The sequence below is a fragment of the Schistocerca cancellata genome, unplaced genomic scaffold (assembly GCF_023864275.1).
Source record: "Schistocerca cancellata isolate TAMUIC-IGC-003103 unplaced genomic scaffold, iqSchCanc2.1 HiC_scaffold_798, whole genome shotgun sequence".
NCBI lineage: Eukaryota > Metazoa > Arthropoda > Insecta > Orthoptera > Acrididae > Schistocerca > Schistocerca cancellata.
The window spans coordinates 9,947-20,000 of NW_026046809.1; the positions used below are offsets into that span (position 1 = coordinate 9,947).

General features: G+C 44.7%; 1 pseudogene; it reads left to right on the forward strand.

Moving 5' to 3' along the window:
- Positions 1-7,550: 7,550 nt before the first annotated feature.
- Positions 7,551-7,668, forward strand: LOC126143442 (5S ribosomal RNA; annotated as a pseudogene).
- Positions 7,669-10,054: the final 2,386 nt, after the last annotated feature.

Sequence of the window (10,054 nt, forward strand, 5' to 3'; positions counted from 1 at the left end):
AGTGTGTTATGCTACAATTCCTACATAAGTAGGACGCTATTTTCCAGCAGAAGAATGCATCTTTATCACATTCACCGTTAAACGCGACGAAGCACTCACATATTTCTCAACTCGATGGACAGTGACAGACGACACCAACATTAAGCTTATAACACAGCACAATAGAAAATATAACCACAGCTGACAGATTCAAGGAACAGTAAAGTAAGTAGAATGCATCTGATCCGTGAATTTGCTTTCAAAACCTTTTCTTAAGAATTTTCTTTATTTACTAGCGATTCTTCAAGAACATTAACACATTTAATCACACTATGTGAGCGTGGAAGTAGCTGCCGGTCGGTAACTGATGAAAACAAATGAAATTTCTTTCAACAAATGGAATTTTGATTCCTATAGGCATTTTTTTAGAAACAGATTTAACATTATAATCAGAAAGCACCCTCTAAATATCAAGTTACAATTTATTCAGAGGCAGAAATAACAAATTTTTGACTGTACAACCTATCGGGCACAGAACTGTGCCACTCCCTTTGGACACAGCCGTAGTTACGACCGCTCACAACAGCCTCTGAGAGACTACACTGGTGCAAATCTGCAACACACCAATTACTTTAAACTAAAAATTTTAACAACTCACAGAAGCACTTAAACTATGCACCCCGTAGGACGGATGGAAATGGTACAAAACACTCACATTAAAAGATTAACTTGCCACAGAAGGTACAACTTGATTAAAAAAATAAGTCATACGGTGGAAGGGTGGCAACTTTATATACTAAAATGACCATTAAAATAAAAACACATGAAATGCAGTCTTACACTAAAAGCATATTTGAGCAATTCGGCCGTTACACTTCAAGCAATAAATTCATTAATACACCGAATCCGACAAACATGACAGAGACAACTATTAACGTACGGCAGACCGACAGACAGACACTAACTGCCTAACAAATGCGGACGGGAGACAGACGAGCAAGCTGGGGACGACAGACTGACCAAGAAAACAAGTAGAATTTAACAAGTAAATGAAACAACACATCACGAATCACTTAACTTCTAATAAATTGCGATGCCTGGCGAAGACTTGGCGCAGCACCCCCAAAACGCTGTCCCGAACCGTCCGCTGCCAGCCGCTTCAACGGACGCAGGAAGGCGCGCCGATCTCCCGTCTCACGGCGTCGCAGCTCGCACCGGCCAGACCGATGTCGTGGTTTGACTCCTGCTGCTCTCGTGTCGGCCGCGAAGCCACTACCCCTCGCTATACGGCGCGGCCCACTGGACTCACGTGGCGACCTCACATGCGCCGACGCTCAAGACGGACAAGTCATCTCGTGTCTCAGTGCGCGACTGACCAACTCATCGATCCGACCGCCAACGACCATTGCCTGAGCAAAGTCGAGCAGACTGGCGGCCTAACACATGCTAGCACTCCGGACGACAGACAGACACTGGCTGCCCCATACTGACCCAGCTGACCAACTGACCGACTGGCGAGCTCATAGCGCCCCTTAAATGCACGTGAACAGGCAACCTTTCCCCTTTCCCACCAGAGGGAGACACCAAAGCTGCGATTGCCACAGCGGCGCCACCGCCAGAAACGGAGGGCGACTGCTTCACACTACGCGCTGCGGCGCGCTCTTCAAAACAGCAATTTTTATCACAGCTCAGCATCCACTCCTTTTGAGGCCATCAACACTGCGTGTTTAGTAAAGAACCCCCCTTAATTCAGTGACTGGGTTATACAGTGCTACAATCCTACATACCTCCCAGTCCTTCCACCAGTGACATGCGTTACCATCGTTGGATACCATGTTGTGGTGAACTGGAACCAATGGAAACATCTAGTGTTTTATGAGGCAACAAGGAAGTGTGGAGAAAAACTGTATTTTCTGTAGCGCTTCTTGCAAGAACAATGGAACAGGATCTTCCAACACAACAATGCACCTTAACGCATTACTGAGTCTCACAGCCTCGTAGTCCCACATCTCACCTTGCAGTAGTACCACTTCGCGTGGATCTGTAACCTAAGGTGACCTCTAGTGTTTTTAGAATAAATATGTAGATTATTGCCATCCCTATCTGCACCATTTATTACAAAACCAGCGGGATATGATCTTCCAGCAGGACCACACCATTACACTCACTGGTCGATCAGGCAGCTCCACAATTGCAGAAATTGCTCAGCTCATCTGGTAGTGATGTACAGTGACGACCAACTGTTGTGGCGTAAAGTCAGCGCCGGCACACGACAGAGGAGAGAAGGCTGTGAGAGGAGGTCAGGTGACCGGCCTCCCTCCAGGACGACAAGGCGGCAGCGGCGGCCCCCACGTGGACACGACGTGAGCGCCGAGCCCCACTGGTGGCGGACACCTTCGACGGCAGCTTCAACGTCAGCCACACTATGCAGCACAGACTTGTTTGTCTACTCTGGGTAACACTGATTACCTTGTATGTCACCCTTTGCTTGCGACGTATCTGTGTAATTGCACTTCTGGATGGTCATGTGTAAAGCACTACAAGAATTCTCAAATCAGTGTCAACTATTATTACTTGTCTTGTTGTAATAAAACTCATTAACGAGTTGTTTGATTGTTCGTCTAGCGAAGCGAGTATGCAGGATTCCTAGACGCAACACTTATGTATGATGTCACGGAATAAAGTACACTAGGTAACTTCTAATGTCTGTTGTGGGAACATCGAAATGTGAAGAGTACAGCTGGCTCTTTCTACACTGTTTCTTGAAAAACGACGGAACGTGATCAACCAGTGTGACAACACGACTTAAGTGAGAACTGGACCAGACGGCGCCACAGCGCTGGACGTCATGTCAGCCATCTGGCAGTGACGTACGAGCCACCTTTTGCCTTTACGTTGTAGGGAACTGTGACCTGAAGTACACCCCACTGTTTTTCGACAAAACACTGAAAAATGGAGAGAAAAAAAAGCCGCCCTCTGTGTGCAGTATTGCTTCCGATGTGATTGAGATATGATTTTGCAGCGGTAGGAGGCCCACTGATCTGCTAGTGGAGACTGTTGCACAGTCCCATATGCTGTGAAGCTGGTGTGGCAGTAATGTACAGTACACTGTCTGGCTGTCGTGTTGTGAGACACCATAAACTAAAGTAAACTTTATAGTGAACATGAATGACTGTGCAAAGCAGGCCATATGTGATGTGCTTTTTATGTTATCTGTGGGACTTGATCTTCCAACATGAAAATGCCTCTTTACTCATTAATCAATCATACAGCACCACAATCCCACACACTCTTCACTTCACCTGTCAGTGATGTACATTACCAAGTTTAGACACTTTGGTATAAAAAAAAACTCTAGGGTCAGATGAGAAAATACAGAAGTGAGGAGAATTGTTATGGCTCATTCTGCAGTGTTTCTTCCAAAATTAATAGTACCTGAACCTTTCAGCAGGACCATGCTCGTTTATTCACGACTGGATTACACAGTTCCACAATCCCAATCATTCTTCAGCTCATCTGGTATTAATGTACAGCACCAACTTCAGGTATGATATTGTGTTGAACTCTACTGTAATTTGACCCATAGTGTTTGCTGAGGGAACACAGAAATGTGGAGATTGCGAAAAAAACCTTTAGAAAGAGCAGGCTGTAAAGTCAGTGAAACATGATCTTCCAAGGGGTCACCTCCTTTTTAATCTTTAATGTGTCACACAGTTCCAAAAACACTCACATCCATCAGCTAACTGGAAATGAGGCGCTGTTCCAACTTTCTGTGTCGTATAGCGCTGAACTTTAGCCTAAGCTGTCCATTAGTCTTCGTTGAAGGGGCTCACAAGTGTTGAGGATAGGGTTGACTGTTTCTGCAACATTTCTAGGAAATTCATTAGAACACTACTTTGCAGCAGCACAAAACACCTTTACTGTTTACTCGTTTCTGGGTCGGGTAGTACTGCCGTCTCGAAACTTCTTCAGCTATTGTGGCAGTGAAACACTGTATCAACTATGGTTATCACGTTGTGCAGAACTGTAGCCCAAAGTACGAGCAACTGCTCGTGTTTGCGGAGGCAATACAAAGGCGTGGAGAATGCACGCATCCCTTACTGCAGCGCTTATTACAAATTTAACACGACATGATCCCTTTACCAATTCAGGGTCTCACATCTCTGCAATCACAGACGTTTTTCAGCGAGTCTGGCATTGATAAACAGTACCATTTTTGTGCATCGTGTTGTTGGGGACTGCTGCTGTTTCTTGAGGCAACAAAGAAGTGTGCAGATACAGTATGCACTTTCTGCTGTGTTTCTTACGAGAAATCGTGGGACACGACCTTCCAACATGACAACACACCTTTTGTTATTATTGGGTCACGCAGATAAACATTATGTGACATACATCAACTAAGGAGCCACTGATGAGCTTATACGCTTTGGGTACTGTACTATACAGAATATTAAACAGAAATAACCTCTAGTATTTGTTGAGGGAAAACAAAAGTGTAAACGACACATATGGCCCATTCTGAAACACTGGGATACTATCTTCGAGCAGGCGACAATCCTTTGCTCAACACCCGATAACAGAGCTCCACAATCCCACACATTCTGGTGTACTCATATAATGGTACTCATATAATGTGCTAACTTTTGAAAATGTAACCTATCGTAACCTGCAGCACTCCTTGCACAAACAAAGACTTGTGGAGAATACAGCTGGCATTTTCCACAGCGTCTCGTACAAAATGACGGCACGGTATCTTCGGGGTGGACAACGACACATTGCTCATAACCGTGTCACTAACCTCCACGGCGCAACGTTTCTTTAGGTCCTCTGGTTGTGATATTCAGTAACTACTTTGGGTATCATGTTGTGCTGAACTATAAGCTACAGGAACTCCAGGAACGAGCACAAAACTGTGAATAATGCAGCTGGCTCTTTCTGCAATTTTTCTTGAAAAATCAATGGCAAGCCATCTTCCAACAGGACAACGCCTCTTTATTAATTACTTGCTCACACCCATCTACACAATCGAGACATTCCCTGGCTAACTGGTAGCGATGTACATTACGAGCTTTCGTATCATGCTGTGATGAACTGTAACTGAAAGTAACCATTGGTGATTGATGGGAGGTTATGTAAGTGTGGAGAATATACCCGGCCACTTCTTCAGCGTTTCTTGCTTTATCAGTCAGGCGTGATGTTCCAGCAATACCAGACAACTTTACTGCCAAACGCCCCTCAGCTAATCTGGCAATGATTCACAGCACCAACTTTGTGCGGAACTGTAACCCAGACTAACTGATAGTAATTGTCAGTAGATTATCATATTCCATCGCATACTGAATTACCAATTAACCCTACTAACACCAACCCATTTTCCGTAACTCGCATTGCGCATGGGTGGATTTAAATATTATAATACGCTATCTCAATCTGTACACCTTCTACTTGTGACATCAGCATGTATATTTCCGATTCTGATTAGGACATCCTTACCATTGACTTGTCCAAAGTAGATCACTCTGTGCCATACCACCTTATTCTACAGTGTCCTACCCATTTTATACTACTGACATTACGTCACATCTGTCAATACAGAAATCCTTATATTCCTTCCATTTCCTTTCACTGAGCCCACTACATCTGAGCTGAGGCTTTGTTATTTTTTCTCCAGGTTTTCTAGCATCTCTTCCATGTCGAAACTGCCGATATTCCACACTCGATCTCTTACACTACTCCTACTGTTTCCTTGGTTACTCGATGTCTTTCTCATGGTTACCGTCCTCTTGGCAGACCCAGCAAGAGATTGAAATGTGGAAGTAATATGGAAACTTTTGCCAACAGAGACTTCATCATGATACGTTTTCAATTACTTACTCTTTATTTGGAGGCCTCGTACCTCTCTTCACCCACCTCCTGCGCCACGCCACCTGCAGCTCAGAGGCCCTGTTAGCCGGCCCTGGAAGCGGCCGCGCCTTGGCCCCACGCCATGGCCCCGGACTGCGCCGTCTGCAGAGCTGTGGGTCGCATTTCTGCTCCACTCGTCACCGTCAAACAAGTAGGCAAGACATAAGAAGTGTCAGTCATCGCACTGGTCGGTTTTAACTTCCTGGTCTCAGCCCTGACGTGTTATCGTTCGATACCTGAGATCCAAAATTAAACATCCTAGTGCACGACGCCGAGCTGGTCCCACCAAATGCAGAGCATGAGTTTGGAGCCGTGAATACTCGGTTTGGCCGTCGACGTGCAATCAAGGGCGGGATAACGCTAATAGAAAAAATATCATGGGGATGTCGTAATGAACCCATATTTCGTCCCCGGTCACAATGCGATGCAGATACCCATCTGCTTTTGCCTCTGAACTGTTCACAAACACACAAAAGCCGTTGAACGTCTCTTGCTTTCTGCTCACACGGGACCCAAGTTCCTTCTTTCTGAATCGTGCCCATAGCCTCGAGACGTTTTGAAATGCCTTCGCGTGTCACTCGCACTAATCGTGCTAATTCTTCTTCAGTCTGACGAGAGTCTTCAGTCGGCAATGTCTCCAATTCTGTATCTTCGAAAACTTTCTCTCTTCCACCTCTATGCCGGTCTACGACGTTGAAATCACCGTTCTTGAAGCGTTGAAACCACTAACGACACCTTCTTTCACTAATGGCGTCCTCGCCATACGTTCTTGAGAGCATTCGATGAGACTCAGCCGCTGTTTTCTTCGTACTGAAACAAAAAAGAAACACATCCCGCAAATGACGAGAATTAGGCTCGTAAACTGACATTTTCAATCAAGCACAACTTTATGATTCAGACACAAATCGACTAATGTTTGAATCAGGTTAGCCGGCCGGAGTGCCCCAGCGGTTCTACGCGATTCAGTCTGGAGATTTTCTCTGCCTCGTGATGGCTGGGTGTTGTGTGATGTCCTTAGGTTAGTTAGGTTTAAGTAGTTCTAAGTTCTAGGGGACTGATGACCTAAGATGTTAAGTCTCATAGTGCTCAGAGCCATTTGAACCATTTGATTCAGTCTGGAACCGCGCGACCGCTATGGTCGAAGGTTGGAATCCTGGCTCGGGCATGGATGTGTATGTTTCCTTAGGTTAGTTAGGTTTAAGTAGTTCTAAGTCCTAGGAGACTGATGACCTCAGATGTTTAGTCCCATAGTGCTCAGAGCCATTTGAACCATTTTTGAATGAGGTTATGTTGACCGAGGTCCCAGCTAACTGCCTGACGTCTACGATCTCTTTCTTTCGACCGCTGCTTAACGCTGTCGCCAGCTACCGACAAACGGCGGAAGCAGAGATGCACACCTTGTATACCGAAATGCTTCCCCTCAACACCGTTAGGAGGCACCCCTCACCGTATGAGTCATTCCACCCTGTTACATTTCTTCATTTTCAGGGTTTCGCACGTCACTTCTTATGGCCCCTCTGCTTCAGAAACATTTGAAAGTGACACGTTGAAATTTATTTGAGAGTCACAGCTCTGCGGTCCCTCGGTCTTCTGGAAAATTTAAGCTTCTAAGTCTAAATACACAGCCATTGAAGTCACACGTTTCGACAGTCGCAAGCTGAATCCAGACCAACGGCCTCGCCGCAGTGGTAACACCGGTTCCCGTCAGATCACCGAAGTTAAGCGCTGTCGGGCTGGGCTAGCACGCGGATGGGTGACCATCCAGTCTGCCGAGCGCTGTTGGCAAGCGTGGTGCGCTCAGCCCTTGTGATGCAAACTGAGGAGCTACTCGACTGAGAAGTAGCGGCTCCGGTCGCATAAACTGACCTACGGCCGGGAGAACGGTGATCTGACCACGTGCCAGTCCATATCCGCATCCAGTGACGCCTGTGGCTGAGGATGACCTGGCGGCCGGTCGGTAGCATTGGAACCTGCAAGGCGTGCTCGGACGGAGAGTGTGCGGAGACTCAGTCCAGACCTGTTGGATACTGCCCGGCGGAATAGAATTATGTAATTTGATGACAAGTAAGCTTTCACACTACCAGTAAGGGAAAAAGTACGAAAACGATTAATTTCTAATTATATCGCATAAAAAATATTTCTTGGCCGTGCATTGTCAGTATCTCTATCTTTTCGTTTGTTAATACCCATTTTTCTTAGCAGCGGTTTGTACTTAGTTCTCGTAGTTATCCGTCCTTCCTATATTCGAGATTCTGCAGACGACTTTTTCTTTCGACTGTCTGATAGTAAGAGCGTCATTCAATAACTAAATTGGTCTGGAGAAAAATCCGTTCATTTCTACAAAACAATACTTTTCCTACTTTTCAACATAATCCCGTTGAACATTTATGCACATGATCCAACGGGCCTTTTTATGCCGGCTGCAAACAATTCTTTATCTTGATGTTTGAACCAATTTCGCACAAACCTTTTCACGTCCTCGTTGTCCTCGAACCTCTTCCCACGTAATGCCTCCTTCTGTGCACGAAACAAATGGAAATCACTAGCCGCTAAATCAGGACTGTAATAGGGATGAAGCAGTACTTCCCAGCCCATTTTGACGATGGTTTCACCTTTTAGTTGAGCTCTCGTTGTAGTCGATACATCAGCATATTACTCGTAGCGACGCTTTCCATCCAAATCACGTTTACAGGAATGCAAATAAAATCCATTTGCCTACACACGTGGTAATTCAGATCCCAGTATTAATGCCACCGCGTTTTAGAAGTGCTAGCTAGCTTAAGAAACACTTCGTCTAATGAACGTTTTCTGTCTGTGGAGAGTGTAATGGAGAATTCGAACATTGTAGAATACGTTTGGCAGATATGTAGCCGTTTACTTCCTGGGTTGGTGCAGAATTAACCTACTAAATTTATTCGCTAATTACAGTATCTTGTTATTTCGATAAACATCTCGAACGATTGTCACATAAGCGGTGACATAAAGGTAGAAAATTCTCGTTTTTGAGTCCAGAAAGCTCTATGCAAGAGAAAGTGCAGATCATTTTGCCATTTTCTTTGTGAAATTGCCGGCTTATTCATATCTGGGGTAATAACAGAGGGTTGTTGCCTGGGTTATCTGCTAGCGTACTGAAAGGTGTTTGCTACTGCAACGGAGGTCTGGTTTGTTTTCGGTTCTAATCTCGATGGAGGCAGATAGACTATCAGCAAAGCAATTTTAAGAAATTCTCGCGCTCCCAATTCGTTTTATTGTCACCTTTATTCTGTACCGGCGCCCTGTGGATGTAAATATGAAGATCTTGTACAATTTCATACTTGTTACTGCCTACTTTTTCCGCTTTTGTCAACGACTGAATTGAGTTACTTATGGCACTGAATGATTTTTAACTGAATTACGTTATGAATCTTCAAGCATTCCTAAATTTGCAAACTTTCTGCTTATGTCAGCAACGGTAATCCAGTACGGCTGGTCTGAACGTTGGCACAGGCAGTTTCGCGGTCGAATGCGCGTAATATTTTGCTAAATCGTAACGATCTGGGGTACTTTGTCTTACTGAAACAGTTATGTTGCCTCGATAAGCTGGAACTCATTTTTCTTAGTACAGTTCATACTAATTAAAATTTCTTCTTTCATTTATATTTTATATTTACGTGTTGTGTTTAACACAATAATCAGCATAAATATAGTCTTACACATGATGAAAACAGTCTGACAAAGTTCGAATAGTTTGTCAATTTCACGCCTTTGCATAGTATGTTGGTAGCACTTTGTCGCCTTGCGTATTATGCTGTGTAGCAGACTTTGAAGCTGTGCAGATCAGCATAATGAAAAGGGGAGGGTTCTCGCTAGTTTTGTACACGACTGTACATTACCAGCTTTCGTGTCATGCTGTGAAGAAATGTAACTGAAAGTAACCATTGGTAATTTTTGGAAGGTTATGTAGGTGTGGAGAATATACCTGGCCATTTCTTGATCGTTTCTTGCATTATTAATGGGGCATGATCTTCCAGCAATACAATGAACCTTTGCTGCAAAACTTTCTTCAGCTAATCTGGCAGTTGCCATTTTGTGGGGACTGTAACCTAAAGTAAATGATAGTGCTTGTCACTCTCTCCAACATGGCGAGCGTCGCATTCCGGGTATTACGTCTTATACACCATACGACTTACAC